Here is a 19,056-nt window from a genome sequence, read left to right as displayed (position 1 = left end):
AATTTGATACTCAGACTTTTCTGATATAAAGTGATTCACATACAAAAGCTTTTAACTATTTCAGGGAATGTCTAGCACATCTCCCTCTTTTCTGCCAAGTGGAGTCAATACATTTCTCACGCCTGTGTATGTGCAGATGTACTGGCACACAAACGTGCCACCCAGCCCACAGCTCTCTGAGGGTTTTCTTTGTGCATCCACGGGGTTATGAAATGACAGAACATGATATGTGAATCACCTGTGGGAGGAAAATCATTACTTGAAAAGATACAGCATCATGCCTTAATCTTTTCTTCCACCCCACCCTCCCCCTGTATGGCATGAATTCCAACTATGACTTAAAAACAAAACATAAGAGTTTCACAGGGAGGATTTGTATATCTGAAATTGTTAATTTGCTTACTGGTCTCATTAGCAATGGCAAAAGGGAAAGCAAGGATTGACTGTAAATCAACCTAAAGTTGGCTAAGATAGCCCAGTACAGACCTAGAATATCTGAAGGAAGGGATCAGTATTCTAATGTTCAAAAACATAGTTCCTGGTAATAGTTCCTGGTAATATTTTTCTCTGAATGCTGCCAAAACAAATCCCTTCCTTTATCCACAACTAAAGACAAGAGCTTTCTCATTGCTTGCATGTGCAAGAGTCCATTACCTATTTTTAGCTAGGAAGACAGATAAATCAGCATCTATCAACTTTATGGGGTAATTTTATCAAGCCTTGGTTCAGCAGAGTGGGAGCTGTAAATGAATGTTATTTTACATTGGAATGAATGCTTGACAGATCAGGGTTTTTTCAAGCAGTTCTGGAACATTCTTTAGGTTAACAATGCACTATGTCAAACAAGTGGGAAAAAAATCTGATACAAAAAACATCTATTATCTAGGGAAATCATGATTGGTTTTCCTATCTGCTTTCCTTCTTAAATTACTCCCACAAAGCAGAGTAGATAATTGCAAAGCTCAGAGTAGCAACTATATTCTGACTACAGCAACCTGGATGCTGGATGACAAACTAAAGGCCCAGTACCCACATGAATGCACTGCTTTTGTTTACAAGTGACAATAAAGCTAAGATTTAAAAGGTACCCATGCCATCACTTCATTTATTTTACTGAGATTTCCACATTGCATTTGTGGCATTTCAGCATCTTCTACATACTGCACAACCACTATTTAGTAATTCTCTGTTATTCACATTAAGCTCTAAACTTTGTTACTTCTTGTGGAAAGACATGTTCTTGCTTCTAAAATGTGCCTGATGTTCATCAGCTTCCTTTATTTTCAAGCAGCTGTTCACTGGACCTTTACCTTTTTCCATTGTTTTTCTGGGCCAGCATAAAGAGGCAAAACAGGAAAAATGTAATAACTTCTACATTAGCATAAGAACAGTAAAATGTGCAAACTAATTCTCAGGTTTTATTTTACCAAAAACTCCTGATGGTTCTTAGCAACACTGCACCTGATTACTCTGAGAGAACTGGGAGGTGTTTATCAGGCTGTCAACTCACTAAGCATTCTCCGAAAATACAGTCATTGTATCTGCAAACTTCATGATGGAACAAAAACCAACGCAGTCCAATTGGCAGGATTTAGAAACACCTCCCAAATAAGGTGGTGAATGGCACCTATCAGAAAATCCTGGGGGAAAAAAACCACCTACTTTACAAAAACATATGTGCCAATTTTTCCTCCTTGACAAACAGGTTCCTTTTTTGCATAATTTTACGCTGGGGAAACATAGCGACTAAAACTCTCTCAAACATCAGAGAAGTAGTTTTCTTATTGTTTCACTTTTCTAAAGATTTCTCTTCCTTAGCTTTGTTGCTCGAAGATTGGACATTCAACAGATCACTTAAAAATAACCTGCCTTAGCTTCACAATTCAGTTCATTGTTCTACTCTCAGCAGAAACAGCCAACCCTATCACCACACACCTTCTGTGGAATCTGCACTGTGCCTGGTAAAAAGCAGGCGGCAGAACTTCTACTGCCTGGCACAGATGACTTGTAAGTTTCCTTAGACTAAGGGCACAACCCTTTTGCTGATGAAGGCACAAGAGCAGATTTTGTTGCTAATGTGTATAAAGGCTGATTCTCCTCCAGCCCAGTCCACCAAGTGCCTGCAAGTCTGAAATGTCTTTTACCCAGGATTTGATTCTTCCTCCACATCTATTGGCTGAAACTCATTGATGATTCCAAATATTAGTGGGAAAATTCACATGCCAACAGTATTCTCCTGTAGTGCTATCTGTCACAGCACTTGTGTAGCAGTCCAAGGAATTAGGTCAAGACTTACTATGATGAGGGAGCCCTAGATATAATTGCACTATACCTGGAAAAAATGGGAAGTTTTTCAAAGCACATGCCTGTATGAGGTTTTATGTGCTCCTATCTACTTTTCCAACTATCCCTCGCCCTAATAAAATACGTTCTGTGTCCCTAGAAAAATTAATATGCAGTATTCTGAATAGTAGATGTTTTTCAGTTTTAGCCCCTACCACATTGTATCCACAGTGATGCTCTGATGTTTTGCTTTCCTCTTCTAGCTTTTGGCTATGTTATCCTCTTCTAGCTTACTTTCTATTTATGAAACTATATAGTTCACAGCTACATTCTAAGCTAAGATCATAAGACGACGCATGCTCCTAGATATGGCCTGTAGAATAAAATGAGGGCAAAAAAAAAAAGTTCCCTGGGAGAGCATTTCTCATTCAATTTTAGAACAAGATGCAGTATTAGAGAAAGCCTTGCAGGAAATGTCACATGATCCATTACCATTTACTGATGAGTAACAAGGAGTGAGAGGAGCAGAGCAACAATGTGGTAGATCTTATAAAAGAAATGATAGGTCAAGATGTCACAGAAATAAATTCTGACAGTCGTTATGAACAGACAAAATGAAAATACAGCCTGAGTATGAAGAATGTTCTGGTACAAAAACAGTGAGAGAGCTGTGATTCCAAAGGTGATGTATTTGAGAACTCTAGGAAGAGGAAGAAATTCATGCTGGACAAACTATGTATGCATTACACAAGAAACCCTCTATGGGACAAGTATAACTGCAGAAAAGAAGAAATGGAAAGAAATTTTGAACCTGAGCCAAGTACAAGAACAAATTAGCAGAAATTTGTTGTTAGTGATGTACTTAGTGCAACATGACAGCAAATTAGCAATCCAATTATAATCAACACAAGCGCAATCATAGGCAACAGAGTATCTTAGCCAGAACTACAAGAAGCACATGTTATTTAAACCAACTCATCCAAAGGTCATTGTTGCAGCAACGTGAACACAAGTATCTTCAAAGTTCTTTGTGTCACATCCCTCCTTCTCAATTGCAGAGTAAGTAAAGCACCCATCCAAGAGAAAGCTGGGTAGACGCAGCACAGTATGAAGAGTTAGTTGAAATAAGTTAGGGCTGGCTGCTTGAGCAAGCAGCACCTTGGCTACTTTACACTGAATGGCAATCCAGTAAATGTGATGGAGATTTGAGCCGGGGCTAAAAGAAGAGGATAATTTAAAAGCTTTGCTGGAAATAACTCCTGTGTGTTGTTTTGCTTTTTTGGTTTTTTTGGGGGGGTTTGTTTTGTTTTTTTTACATCTGGAGCGGGACTTTCTACAGTTGAAATTACGGCATTTATCAAAGTATGAAAAACACAAATTGTAAAATACTTTTGCTATTTTTCCAAATAATAATAATGATCAGTGCATGTCCAGCATAATCCTATTCTTACTAGCAGCTTTACTTTAGAAGAATAGACAAACATCCTCTCCAAAACATCAACATTTTGCTTGCTTATTTTACTTTCAAAATATGAAACCTTCAAAAGATGAGGCAATATATTACAGACAGAAACAGACACCAGCAGAGGAACAGTCTGACAAAATGATGCCTGACATGGAAGAGTGGATGACGCACTTCATCGTGTGTCACTGTATTCCTCCATGTGGAAAAAAATTGCACCAAGTGATATTCATTAATTCTTGCTATACATTTATGGAGACCAAAAAGTGGATGTGAGCAGAGTGAGGCAGTGGGTAGTGCACTTCAGCAGTGGCAACATCCACATGAAACACAAGCCATGTTCTGATCAGTCATGCAGATTTTCTATGAGCTTAGCATGCAGGCTCTTGTTCATCACTGCTGAAAACACATTAATGGTGTTGACTCTGTATTTTGTAACTGAGAATCTGCTCTGTCAAATAATGTGACTGTGCTCTTTGCAGCTGCTGTAGTTTCCATGAAAATAAATAGGAGGCATTACCTTCAGAGTGACCCCAATAGGTGGAGACATAGATACGCCCTCGTTCTTATTTTTGTTACCCACTTTCTTCCCCCTCAATTTGCTAATTGAAGTCACCCCTTCCAGATAAACTGAAGTAAGGGTAAACATACAAACTTTGTGTATAAGTGGCTGTGTGGTTTTTGCCTATAAAATACAATACTCATTAGCTCTCAGACGATGCTGGCAAGGCAAGCACCTACAATATCAAAGAGACTTGAGATAATGATGCTTAATAATTTTCCCTCTGCGAACAAAAAGACAGTTTCTTTCAACTCAAGAACTGCAGGCAGTGAAAGTCTTTGATGGTACCATGTTTGCAGGATGATTCTTCTAGTTATTTATACGCAATATGTCATCACCTCAAAAATCTATTAGTTCTCTTACAGAGGTTAAGATGTCCCACAGAATTTCATCCTATAGTGAGGGACACTGAGAAGCTTTCTGAGGTGACAAAAAAGAGTCACAATGGGAACATTAATAGGACTTGGACTTTAACCTGGTGTTAGTTTGAGACTGTGAGGACTAAAAGTAAAATGAGAACAGCAACTCACCTTAGTTTCTAACCTCTCTTATCTCTGGATACTGAATTTCTAGGGTTAATTTTATTCACAGAACACTTGGTAAAGATTTGCTTCATATCTCAAAGCCTACAAAGAGTTCAGAGAGTCACTCAGGTTCAACTAATGTCTATGAACCATTACCAGTTCAAGTAATGCCTATGCTTATTCATATCACAATTAACATTGCACAGTAAAAGTAGGCTACTGAATACACTGAAAAGTTTCAATAAAATAAAGAGTGAACAGAGCTATGTAAGTGTTCAAAGCTGAAATGAAAAAACAAATTTGGGGAAATACTTCAGCCTCTTCAGCCTCTGGTTGTTGGTTTTCAAGGAGAATAGGCAAAGACATTTTTGTATGTTTGCAACATGCCCTGTGAAGGGTAATTGAAAGTAGTATAAATCACAAAAGGACAATAGCCTCTTTTTGTTTTCCTGGAATAATTAAAAATAAAAAATAAATAGGAACCATCTGGAGTACAGACCGAGCAGACTGCAGCACAAGCCACAAAGATTTTCTCAGACAATTGCACTGCTCATACATTCATTCACCTCTGAAGTACGTCACTGGAAACTGGCTGCCTGCCTTTCAAAATGACTTCCTTTGGACTTCTAATCAGTCCCTTGCAGGTTGGAATGGGTGAACAGAAGCTGTTAAAAATACAACCAGCCATACCTTCTGCCTCCCTGCGTGGGAAGAGAAAGTGAAGACTAGTGGTCTGAATCCCAGTTCTCCACGAGTACCACATGAATCAGATCTGGCAGACAAGCAGATGGTATGTGATTTAAACAGTTCATTGCTCTCTTAACCTTACTTAATGATTAATTTGGCACTAATTGCAGATTGTGTAAATATAGCTTATCATTTAATACTCAAGTAGCAAATGATTTGTCAAGTTGAAACTTCAGTTTTGGCCAAATCATCTTTGCATATGTCAGCAGTTACAAAGTGTGCTGCTGAAAATCCAACAGAGAACGTTCCTATGCAGAATGAGATTTCTGAGTTTGAGAACCCCCCACCTATCCGCCCAAGTTCTCTGCTCATGGATATTTTAAGTTTCAGAGAGGAAAAAAAAAAAAGCAGACATGTTTAATGATCAGATTTAAGAAGAATGATTGCTGTGTATGCAGTTTTTATTTTAACACTAACAAATCATATTTTCCAGCATGTGCCAAGCACCAGCCTAACAGAGACAGTTTTGAAAAATGAACTAAAATAGCATAGGCAATTCCACTTCATTAACACTGAGATTGTAGCAGTACAGCCTGGGATTCATGGGAAGTCTAAGAAAAAGCACTGAGAATTTGTTTCACTTTCCACACTTCCTGATTTTTCAGTTTCAAAGCACAGTCATGCAGCAGTTCAAAGAAAAGACATGGAAGAGAAGTTTGTCATTACATGAATGCATTGCTAATGATGACTAGCTGATCAAGTACTACTACTTTAAATTCTTTTGATTCCTACCTCCTTGTATCTTGATCTTAAGCTACCACTATGTTTACCATCATCAGCAACAAATACAATGCAATCTTAGGGCAACAAGAATTCTTGAAATATTCCATCAATGTTTTTACCACATGAAATCTTCGTGATTATCCATGAATTGTGAGGAAAGTGCACGTGCAAGATGAAGAACCATCAGCTCTAGTTTCTTCCAGGGCAATGAATAATCAGATCTCGAGTGAAAGAACAGAAGACCTATTACTTCATCAACAACAGTGTAAAAGACAGAGCAAAACTCACATGCTACCTCCTCCTCAAACAGCAACATGAATCTTCACTGTTTTCAGGGTAAAAGAAACAAGGAAACTTTTTGGATTCAGACAGAATTTTATCCTTTAGGAAACAAAAAAAAAAACATGCTTGCATATCCCGATGCTTCAGATATGAGTCCTAATAAGGACACACAAGATTGTTCTTTAAGAAATAAGAGTTTCCATGTATATGTAAATCCACATGAAAAATTCTGCTATGTAGAAATGTTCCCTGCTCCAACATAACAATTCTCACTCTCATTTATATATATATACATACATACATATATTTCCATGTTCTTCCTTCCATCTTGTGATACTGTAGACAGTTTCCATATAACCCATTAAACACAACAGACATGTTGCAAGACTTTCTTTTTATGATACATTTGTTTCAAGACCAATATTTGATTCCCATTCCAGACCCAGCAGAACGGGGCCAAAATCAAGATGATCAGACACGTATGAGCTTTATACAAATGCAGAGCTTTCAGATTTTTTCTTTCAACAGGAACGATGCTAAAATAAAATAGTTTATATTGGAGGAGCATCTCAGAACCTAAATTGTCAGGCACTGTAAGTGAAATGAAAATGAAATAAGAAATAATGGACAAGGGGTTCGCAATATCACTGCAGAAACAGAGAAATGGATAATGGCTGCAGATAAGTACAGCATTTCTCAAAGCTGACATCTGAGTGGAGTTATGTACATTGCCATTTTTAATTCAGAAATGTAAGCAATACATTGTTTAAAAAATGAGTTACTACAGCAATGCTGAATTTAATTTGATATCATGAAAGAAATGTAATTTACACGATGTTCTCAAATTAATTTTGTTGTGTTCTCTAGATAAAAGTCAATTACCCTTTCAGTGATGTTACACTATTATCTATGATGCAGTGCTTCATTCATTACAAGGCACAAAAGAATGTAAATGTGCAAAATATGGGTTTAGATTATGATTCAAAACATACCTTTTATTATTATTATTTTTTTTTCCTGTGAGTGGAACAGCAACTTAGGTTATTTTCAAGGAGAAGTCATTACGTATCCCCAGCAATTCGACTAAAATAAAATCTGGTTTACACACCAGATAAGCAAGGGTGCCACAAAGTCAAATAGTCCAAAAAACAACTTATTTGTGTTCCTGACTACAGTTTACTGTTGAGCTGCAGCCCTTGGGGAACTTTTTCAGAAAGTTTTCTACACAAACTTCAGAAGTTCTTTACGATGTGCAGGAAACACAATCATCTTTAGAAACATGAAAACAATCATGTCTACTTTGCCAATGATAGAAACTAAAAGGGCAGCTCTGCAAAGATGAAGATGACAGCATGGTGTGCTCAGGAAAACTCGAGACTGCTATCTGAAAACCAGTAACAAAGCAAGTTGCAGTAGATCAAGGCTTTTTCCAAAGAATTCACTGAAACATTCTATTTGAATTCTGTCATAGAGATTTTTAAGATATAATAACTAGAAATGGTGAGTCTAAATGGTAAATATTTCAAGATATTTATTTGGAAGTCATATAATAATATATAAGCCTTCAGTAAGAAGAAACAGAAATCTTATTGGATTAACACTCAGCCCATTGATAACAGATACGGAATTCAAGCTTTTGAATCTGTCTCCTGAGATGAACTTCAGATTGATTAGATTCCACAACAAAGCAAATGTAAAAAAGATTAAAATTTCAGCAGAGGGGAGGGTAACAGAGACAAATCCATAGTAAGAGCAACATTTAATCTTCTTTTTAAATAAAAATTGCTTGCTTTCTTTTCTTGTTTGTACTGTTGCATTAGGAAGAAATGAGTAAATCAAAAGAAGTGTCCCTTATGCTAGCTTTAGTTCTCCACACCTCAATCCTCTATGTTCAGTCTCCCAGATGTCATATATATTCTCTGAGCCCAGAAGCTACTGTTTGTTGGGATTTTTCCTTTGTTTTGAAAGATTGTCAAAATGTATATGACAATGTCTATGACTCTAGAGCCACAAAAGCATCCATTCGTTTATGGTGGTGGGTAAGCATTTTAAATGCTGGAAGAAATCAAAATGAGCTATAAGCAAATGCTACTAAGAAAAGACCATCACTCCCACTCTGAGTAGCAGTCAAGAACTGTCTTCTAGTCTTCTTCAAGTCTTCTAGAGAGATGTACACAAGCTCTTTTTAGATTTTCTCTCTATTCATATCCACGCATTTACGTTTTTTGGCATCAATCTTTATCTTCAAAAGGACTGAAGTTCTAAATCACAAGGGGGCCTAATTGCAGCTGATACATTTTGCCCTTATTCATTTGAATAATTACAATAGAAATCTTGTCTCATATACTTAGCCAAGTAACTGTGAAATAGACACAGGGATTAAGGATCACTCGCATAGTATGAAATTTACCCATAAATCAGTATCAATACGAGACCTAAGTAACTCTGAAGTTCCACTACAACCTAAATGAGGACAATCTCTTATGTAAGGTAATATTATTTTTTATTTCTTTTTTAGACAAAACAAAACAAAAAAGTAGATCCAAGATTAAAAAGATGAAAATGAAAATTTAGAAGTAAGGAACATTGTATATTGGAAGTAAATGATATAGGAACCATTGATACTATCTAAGTATCATACCTCAGATCTATCCTCTGATGGTCTGAATTCTTCAGGCTGCGTATGCAGTAATCAATTTCTAAGCCAAGTCATAACACTTGTGTCTTTTTCCACACCACTGATAAAACTCCAGCACATTTCATTACCTGTACTTCAAATGTCTGTTTACATTCCTTCTCTTATGCTCTGGCTATTTTCTTTTCTCCTATAACATACCCAAATATTAAATATTTATCTGGTTTATTCTCAGACTGTTCCTGAACTAAACACAGAAAGAAGTGACAAGTAAGGAAGTGATAGCTTTTTATATCTCCTGTTGATTTACTGGATCAAACAGATATTATAAAAACAAACCGCTGAATATTCATGGAATCATAGAATGCCTTGGGTTGGAAGGGACCTCAGGGACCATCAATGTCCAACACCCCCAGCACAGGCAGGATTGCAGCCTCTAGATCAAATACCAGATCAGGTTTCCCAGGGCCCCATTCAACCTGGCCTTAAGATTTAAACGCCTCCAGGGACAAGGCATCCACAACCTCCCTGGGCAACCTGTTCCAGCACATCACAATAGGTGATGATATGGTAGATTTTGAGTCACACCAGCCTTTGCTGTCTAACCTGTCTTTTTCACAAGCCAAATTTCAAGAAGCAGAAATAAGCGTACGAAACAGTTCTCATTCCAGTTTACTCTTTCATCTTTCTTTTGAAACAACGTACAAAATCTGTCAAAACTGAGGTTTCGTGAAGAGGGAATGATTTATACATGCTGTTGGACTGAGATCATCCACACGTGGGACAATTCTAAGAGCATACTTTGTCACTCCTGAGTGATGCCAAATTATTGCCTGGCTTTGAATCTGCTGTATATTTTGAAAAGGCTCAGAAGATGTCACTAGTAATTGTTGCGTGAGATGAGAGTGGAAACAGTGAAAACATGAAGATTTTAAAAGTTCACATAAAAATGGTGCAAAACCAATAGCAATAATAGAACTGTAAAGACCCATTAATGTTATATTTTCACTATTTTTACTGGTTTTCTTCAATAACAGTTTTCAAGAATTACTGAATGCCACCAGAAACTCACAATACTTCCTGATAATTCTTGATGAACCAATTTCATTTTGAATTTCGACAGCTATCATCAAAAATGACACATAAGGCTAAATTCTGAGAACTTTTCATTTTATTCTGACTTCACAGAAAAGTCAGAATAGAATCAGTCCGTAAATCAAAGAATTTCATTGTGACCTTCAATTCAGATATCCAGCTGGGCTTTGAAATCAATACATACAAATAAATCCGTGCATGTGAGCAGTCCCATTGTGTATGCCACCGTTCAATCATTTAAAAATAAAAAATAAAAATCTGACAAAAATCAAACATTTTTCATCAATGTATTTCTCTTCAATTTCAATACCTTGAAGTTTACATATAATGAGTATTTTCTTTTTGCAGCAAGTCAAGGTCAAAAAGATTGCCAGTACAGTCAGAACAGAACTATATTAAATGAAACGAAAATTGAACTGGCGGTACCATATTCATCTGGTGCTTCAGGCCTCCAACCTGCCCTCTTTTTAGTAACAGTCATAAACCTTTAATCTTACAAAACATTCCGTTTGTAACCACAGGGCTGGCTGTGTCTTTAAGCATACAGATACAAGTGAAGCATGTTGCACATGATGTGCACTGCCCTAGGAAGAGCTCAGGGGATTATTGTGCATGACTCGGATGTGGGTCTTTCTCTCTACTGCACTTGCTGACAGGGGCACAGGTTTAAAAAGGACCATACTCGTAACAAATAATGACATTCTTGCAGGAAGCCAGCTGCTTACTTTTTCCCTCCATCCTTGCTTACTTGGAGACATACCCCACAGCAGGTATGCCTACTTTGTGAAGTGAAGCTCTGAGCCTTTTCTCAGGTTCAGATTAAGTGCTCTCATGTTTAACTGAATGGTACACCAGTAAAAAACAGATTTCTGCATAAGCAGAAACTTCGATCAAAACTCATGCTAAGCACTGTGAGGATGATCCATACCTGCCTGCAGTCACACATGTCAGTACATGTGGATGGAAAGTACACACATCTCAGGACTTCTTACATTTAACTTAGCAGTACATCATCATTACATGATCTCTTCCAGATCTCTGGAATAATGTTTACGTATAAGTAGGGGAAAATTTGGTGACAAAATATTTTTAATTACACTATGCTAATTTTACAAAATATATATATATATTTTTATTATTTTTTTATTATTTTTTTTATTTTACCAAAAAAAAAAAAATATATATATATATATATTTTAGGGTGGGAGGGGGTAAATATTCCAGTTTTATTGAAATATTCACCATGGCAGTGATTAGATCAGACACAGATCTAGAATCTTACTCCTATAACCTGACAAAAAAATATATGAGCTTACATTCATATTTTACCATCTCATTTTGATTTTCTTTTCTAACAAATAATGAAATATTTACTTGGTCTCGTAAAAGATTGTAAAAGTAAGGACTCATAGCAGCCTTCCATATTCACACAGTCTACAAATTTAATTTTCCTTAGCAGAATTTGGAAATGGCAAATCCCAAAGCTGAATTTTTCTCTAACAGGTTGCAATTACAGCAGCTAACCAGGCACTATCTGGATACATATCTAATGTAACATGTTTTTGGTTCCTCACTGCATTTAATAGAGTTCTTACAAAATGTACTAATAAATAAGTAAATAAATAAATTGTCGTTATCTGCATTTTCTGTAACACTGGAGGTTCCAGTAAACATCAGAATCAACAGATTGTGCAGAAATTTGGGAGCTCATGCAGTCCAACATCCTGCTAAAAGCAAAGTGACACTAGGACAGATTACCTTGAGCTTTGTCCAGATGTGTCTTGAAATTCTCCAAGAAGAAAAATTCCACAACCTCTCCAGCAAACTTGTTTCTTGTGGTGTACTTCTCCTGGCTCCTCTCAACCTGACCCTTCACCCATAAGCTTGCTCAGTTCATGACCATCAGTGGTGGCTATGATGGAGGCATCTGGCTGTGATAGCTGAACCAGAGTTAAGATGGATTCGGGGGAGACAGCATTCATCATTCATCAGCCAAGTATGGTTTGTAAAAAATGATCAGAAGTCAGACATCTAATAGCATGAATGGAATCACAGAATCATAGAATCACCAAGGTTGGAAAAGACCTCCAAGATCATCCAGTCTTAGAAAACAAAACAAACAAAAAACTTTAACTAAAAAAAAAAAATCAAAACAAAAACCTCTTTAACTAAAAGAGTTAAAAATAGGATTCTTTCTGAGTGATGGATCACAACTAAATACCAGGAGTTAAGCCACTCAGTTTTCTCATTACTCCCCTACCTGATACCACTATTTACTACCTGTACTACAATCAGAAGCCGCAAAGACATCTTTATATCAGTATCATAAAGCAGGACTTTGGCAGATGTCCTAGTAATTAACAGTGAGACAGACACTACAAATAGTAGGCAGCTGGACAGCTGGACTTCTGAAGAGTACTTTCTTCAACACTTTCAGTTTACTGTCAGAGAGAGCTCAATCCAAAACATTCATTCCAAGAACGTTTCCTTTTCCATTACACTATGAAGAACATCTCACGAGCACTGTCACTACTGGATCAGTAAAACATTTTATCAGAGGCAGATGAAAGCTTTGCTATCAGAGGATGGAATGCTGTTTGCTTAGGAATTCAGTGCATTCCCTTTCCTCTGTACAATTTCTTTGATTTTCATTGATTCTTCCTACATTAATATGTTCTTCTCTGAGAAAAAAGCACCCTTGAGCCTGCAGGTAAAACCAAATCAAATTTTTAAAGTGTCAGAGCTCTGATAAAGGCCTTGTTCTTTAGCAAATACTTAATAATTAAGAGGCTGCAGCAGCAGTTTGAAATGGCCCATAGTTGGTAATTTATTTTTGGTATCAAAACCATTAATGATGGGCAACCTGCGTTTCTGTGTCATTTGAGGACAAATTGTTAAGTTTTAGGCCATCTTGAGGAAAGGAGGAAGAAAAGACATTGCGTTAATATAAAATTAAAAGAAAACTCTTTTTAGGTTAAAATTAGATTCTATAAGCTCAAGTTAATTTCCATTTCATGCATTTGCCTTTATATTTTCCCAGTATAAGGAAAACGAAACTACTTTGTTGACATCAAACATGAACAAGCCAAGACAGAAGAAACAGCATGCCTTGGTTTGTAACCCCATCTCATTTCAACTCTTTTCTTAACAAATGCAGACCAGCTCCTGGGAAGCCGGCTAATTTCTATTCTTGATAAAGGAGGGACTTATTTTGACATATCTCTAAGAGCTCCATGAGATAGAAAGATGTGAGCCAGGAGAAGGGCATCAAGAAAAGACCCATCAAAACTTTTTTTTTTTTTTTTTTTTTTTTAATTCATAGAAAGGAGTCAAGTTCTTTCAATCTTAGGCCATTTATGATTTTTTTTAAAGATGACACTAGACTCATAATCTATGCAGTTTTCACCAGATTTTCATTTATTCTGAAATAGGATTTCTGTTATTAAAACCAGATGTATCTATGAAATAACTTCTTTTTCCAGACTTTCCAAAAAGGGAGACTACTATCATTTTCGTAGTAAGTTAAATGCCATAAATAAACCACAGTAGTAGAAAGCTCTTCCTGTTCATTTGCTTCTCCCTAAGAACACAGTTAAAAGATTTCTTGGCAAAGAATGGAAAAAGCTCAGTTCAAGTAGAAGTCAAGAAGGAACATACAAGCTCTGGAAACTGAAGTTACTTGCTAAGAGATCCCAATGGCACTGTAACCACGGAGTAACTGCATATTCTTTTTTTTTTCTCTCTCTCTTTTAGTAAACATAGAAATCAAAGTCAGGACCAACTATTCCACTACTGTCGATCATTAGGCCTCAGCCCAGCTGATGATGTCACCTCCACAGCTTAGACAATCTGAAGGCTGAGAAATACTCAGCTCCAGCATTAAAAAAAAAAAAAAAAAAAAAAAAAAAAGAGAAACTAAAGTTGTTGCCACAAATCTTGCTAAAACATATTGTTCACTTGCAGTCCTTCACATTTGTAAGTTCTCTATTGAAAACAAACCCCAGCTTATTGTGGTTCAGGAAGAGCACAAGCAGTATGCTACATGCAAAACAAAAATTATGCTAAAAAAAAAACATTTCTGTGAGAACTAAATGTGTGCAATTTAACTTGAACTTTGTAAGAATTCCTGAAGAAAATAACAGTAGTTTTTCCTTTAAGTTACTAAGATGCTTCAGCCACCTCCATTTCAGTGACACACTATACGCTCAAGATAACCTTTACTAGAAGAATCGTATAAATCTGCAACGGGGAAAATGCTTTTCTGGTATTAAAGACATATGTTCCCTTCTCTTTCCTTGTCTCAAAAAAAAAAAAAAAAAAAAAAAAAAAAGTTGGGAGTAGAGATAACATGAACCAAATAGTTGGCTTTGAAAGGAAGGCCATGTAATGACAGGACAGGAAATGGCTTTAAACTGCAAGAGGGTAGACTTAGACTAGATACTAGGAAGAAATGCTTTACTGTGAGGGTGGCCCCTCCCTGGAGGTGTTCAAAGCCAGGCTGGATGGAGTTCTGAGCAACCTGGTCTACAAGAAGATTAGAACTAGATGATCTTAAAGGTCCTTTCCAACCCAAACCATTCTATGATTCATTACTGCCTTGAATGTTTCACCACTTTGCAGTTCATCTGTTAAGCATCATCTTTCAAGCTAAACAGCACTTTACGTGGCACAATAATGCATTCCTTGGTATCTTTACGATAAGATCTGCTGTAGTCCTCTTACAAAAGAGTCAGTGTGAACAAGGGCATCAGCCTGTTCTATCACAATCTGTCATAATTAATGTCTTTTTTTCCTTCCTTTACTGTTATTTTGTTTAACACGTTTGCTTGATAAGTTCACATCCTTGCATACTCTTAATTCAGACTCATTGGTATACATTTGTCTGAAGGCTGTTCGTATTTTTAATACAGATGTATTCTCCAAGTTTGGGACATCAGTCCAGCTTTAACATATTAATGATAGGATCCTTTCTAGTAGTAGTTGCACGTGCCAGTTTTTGACTCACAGAGTGAGGTGTGTGCTGAGTCTGATCAGTTTCAAAGTATGCTGTAGAATTCTTTCATAAAACTTCCTGCCTAAAGACAGCAATAATAAAGTTGTCATTTATGGAAATGGGAGATCTTTTTGTTAATTGCTGAGGTATCACTTTGTTATACAAGAGATCACTCTTAACTATTTGAAGAGTGACCCTTCGCCTTACATAGAAACGTTCAGTTAGCGTATGGCAAAACATTTCTGAGGCACAGAAAAGATTTCATTTTTCTCACACACATACAAATACTAAGAAATACTTAAAAATAGAAGCAATGTAAATCAGCACATAGGTTTGTTTCACTGATAATAACACTTCTTAGCCGTAGTATATGCAGTTCATTGCAGAGCAAAGGATATGATAAACTTCATCACTTAAACCTCTTAGCCATTTATTCTCACGTACTGTATTTCCTTACAACACAATTTGCTTGAAAGGCAGAATCCAATTATTCCTTAATTAAGCAAATCCATGTCATTTGTTTAACTAGAAGGGACTTGGACTCAAATAGTTGAATGTTCTTTTTTAAGAATAAAAAAGAATTCTTCATGTGTTCTGGAATTAAATGTAGTGGAAAGAATTGCAACTAATTCCTGGTCGGAATTATTTCAGACCTAGGAACACCAAGTATCAGGAGCAGCTTTGCACCAATGTGCTAGACACAAATTATCATCTCTATACATCATAAATCTTCCAATTTGTATCTCTAAGAGCTTCACTTTTTAAATAAACAGCCGCAATGAGATCCTTGAAAATCACACCAAGGTAAGATTTATAAACACCTGGACACCTGACCTGACATCAGTGTGGGCCAGAGATTATATATTTATGCTAAAATTCTGGATCGCATAGGTGCACAGGAAGGTGTAGTAGCATTTTTGCAGGCAAAAGTGCATGTATTTATATAAAAGTGCATGAAATTCTGTGGGTCTCAACTACCAGTTGGCAGTATTTAACTTTCTATGATTTCTTACACAATTATTTTATTTAATATTTATACAGTTCCTTTCTAACAGTTGTTTTCATCTCTATGGGATACTGGATTGCTATCTGAATATCTGGTAGACAAAGTTATGCATATGCCTAAAAAACACAAATTTGTTTCCCCTCCTTCTTCCAGTTTTGTAGTACCAATGACAAATTCATCCTTAATTTTCTTATAAAGGGATCCCAAATCATACAGGGATCAGTCTCTCACAAAACTACATAATCTTTCACGTTTCCTCTGTTTTATGCTGAGGGGTGGGATGGAAGAAATTCAGCAGATGAAGGAGGAAAAAAGCAATGACTCAAAATTCAGAACAGCTAAATAGGTCATTCAAGTCTTACAATAATCTCCAGTACGTAGGAGCAGGTGATGACACTGCTAGTCAGAAACAGAAATTGAGAATGCAGGATGCTGGCATTTTTTTTCAGAGCTTATAGGTCTCATGAGCACTGGATCATCTCTACTATATATGATGTTCTAGGATGCACATTATCACACGTGTGAGGTAAGATTATGCATGAGAACATGCAGGACAGTTCCACAGCCTTAAAATATCTGCTTTCAAAGACATTCAGATAAAATGGCTTTAATATATTTAAAGTCATTACTGAAAGTAACAATCAGTCCCCATTGTTAGAACCACCACTTTTCTGATCCCACTTTTGCTTTAGTTAATCCTGAAACGGTATACTAAAAAAATCACTTCAGTTAGCCAGTCAATGAATTCATTACAAAGGTTTTCTCTTACAGTCTGCAGAAGGTAATTAATCGGTTCATTTCATCAGCACCTTTAAATTTGTGTACTCACAGAAGAACGGTAGCATACTACTGCCAGTGATCTCACCTGAAGTCATAACAAGGTTGTCTGTAACGGGAGAAGGGTTGTGGACATACGACAGAATTTTCACTGATTGCAGAAGTAGATATTGAGCCTTCAGTTGTTTGTTGGTTTGTTTGTTCTTCAAAATGGTTAAAAAAGACAGCTTGATAACTGAGACACAAAGTTCACTGTCTTGCCTCTCCTGTACCCTTTCAATTCAGGGCAGATCTGAGAGTTTTCACCTAGTTGAAGACTTAAGCATTTCATAAGGCTACCAAAACCATAGCCTATTTAATTACCCACTGACAATCAATGGGCTGCAAGTCCTCACCTCTTCTTCCAGGACTGTGTATATGGCACTATCACAGCACAGTCTTTCCAGAGGATTCAGGAATAAACTATATAGCAGAAGTTCCTTTCAGTGCTCTGCCTTCTCTGCATTTTTTGAGCACTTTATGTCTGCTAACTATGGAAACTGAAATGTTAAACAAAAACATCTTTTCGGAGCTATTCAATCATACATGGCCAGCAACTGTGGGATTCATAATATTTACAGTCACAATGGAATTTTATAGATGAAAAACCGTCGGATTCTTTCTGAAGTATCTTTATGAAAAAGCCATTCAAATAGAAATTAGTATTCAAAGAAAAGGTGAATACAAGTACATGTTCTAAAAATGACTGCTAATCTTCAGTATGCAATAAAAAGGGAGAAGTTATAGCAAAACACAATGGGAAACATGGACAACATTAACAAAACAGGAGGCTGCAAAATGATAACTATTTTAATGCTATTTCACATTTCCTAGTTTTGGAATGTTGAAAGCAACAGTAAAACCTAATCGCATCAGATATTCGTTAATAATGTACTCTATAATATGACCTTGAAACAAAAGGAATATATCTCAGAGTAAATACCATTCTTTCATCGAGTTTAGACAATAACAAGGCGAGTGAAGTTCCTAAAACAGGAAAGAGAAAGACTGCTTGAAGTTATCAGAGCTACCTCTCAGAGTACAAGCCCTGCAGTGAGTAGGTGGAAATGAGATGGAGAGAACCAGTTCATACAATTTCCTATAGACCTTTTTCCTTTGTTCCAAGCAAGGCACATAAGCAGCAGGAGGACTGCACTTCCCCTTTTCATTCTGGGAGAAATTCTGTGCTTAAGATAGCAACAGGAATGATTACATTTAATGTTCTACAGTTCAGAGAGAAAGTAAAGAGAAAGCATGTTTTCTTGAGCACAGTTCTATATGTCTTTTATGCACGGGGACAAGTAACATGGCCTGAAGTAATTAACGTCACTGCACTTACACTGTTGTATTATCACTGCTCAGGCTCCTTGGTGAGAGTTCCAGAACTTTCTGCCCAGAGGTTTTACCTGATAAAGAAAGGATTGAACACGGCAGGAATCTGGCCAAGGACCAGGAGGCTTAAAGAGCTGTTTAAGTTCTAAACTACCGTTTAGTTCTGCTTGCCACGATGCTGTAGAATAAAATCTACTTTAGCTGTGAACTTTCAGAAGTGTATGAACTTTCACTCAAGAACCACAAGATGGCACTACAACAAGCGCAAAAAGCTTTTTAATTATCAGCAACCATGATCTTGCTCATTTATATAATTATTGAAGCAGTTGAGTAAGACTGTTTCTTTTTCAGGCATTACTACAGAGATTAGAGACGGATTTCTGCTCTGTGACTTTCCTATCCCTGCAAAGCCAAACAGGCAGTATTTAGACTATTCCACTTCAAACAGCTGGTTAATACTGTGCTGAAGCAGACACAACATAGATCAACACTGTAAAAGGTGATCAGTGACGACAGGTAGCCAATTTCAAGATAATTTTAATCACACTTAAGAACCTTCATTTTACAGGTTGGTTCATTCAACTTGCCCTGTTGAT

General features: G+C 36.7%; 1 long non-coding RNA gene across 1 annotated transcript in view; it reads right to left on the bottom strand.

Annotated features, from left to right (window-relative positions):
- The window catches only part of LOC122170427, a 284,255-nt gene that overhangs the window by 239,375 nt on the left and 25,824 nt on the right, over positions 1–19,056 (bottom strand). The window lies entirely within an intron of this gene.

The sequence above is a fragment of the Centrocercus urophasianus genome, unplaced genomic scaffold, assembly GCF_019232065.1.
Source record: "Centrocercus urophasianus isolate 14NV4802_14NV808 unplaced genomic scaffold, USGS_Curo_1.0 seq_7, whole genome shotgun sequence".
In the NCBI taxonomy this organism is placed as follows: domain Eukaryota; kingdom Metazoa; phylum Chordata; class Aves; order Galliformes; family Phasianidae; genus Centrocercus; species Centrocercus urophasianus.
The sequence above is the reverse complement of the archived record's forward strand: the minus strand, read 5'-3'. Positions and strand labels throughout refer to the sequence as shown.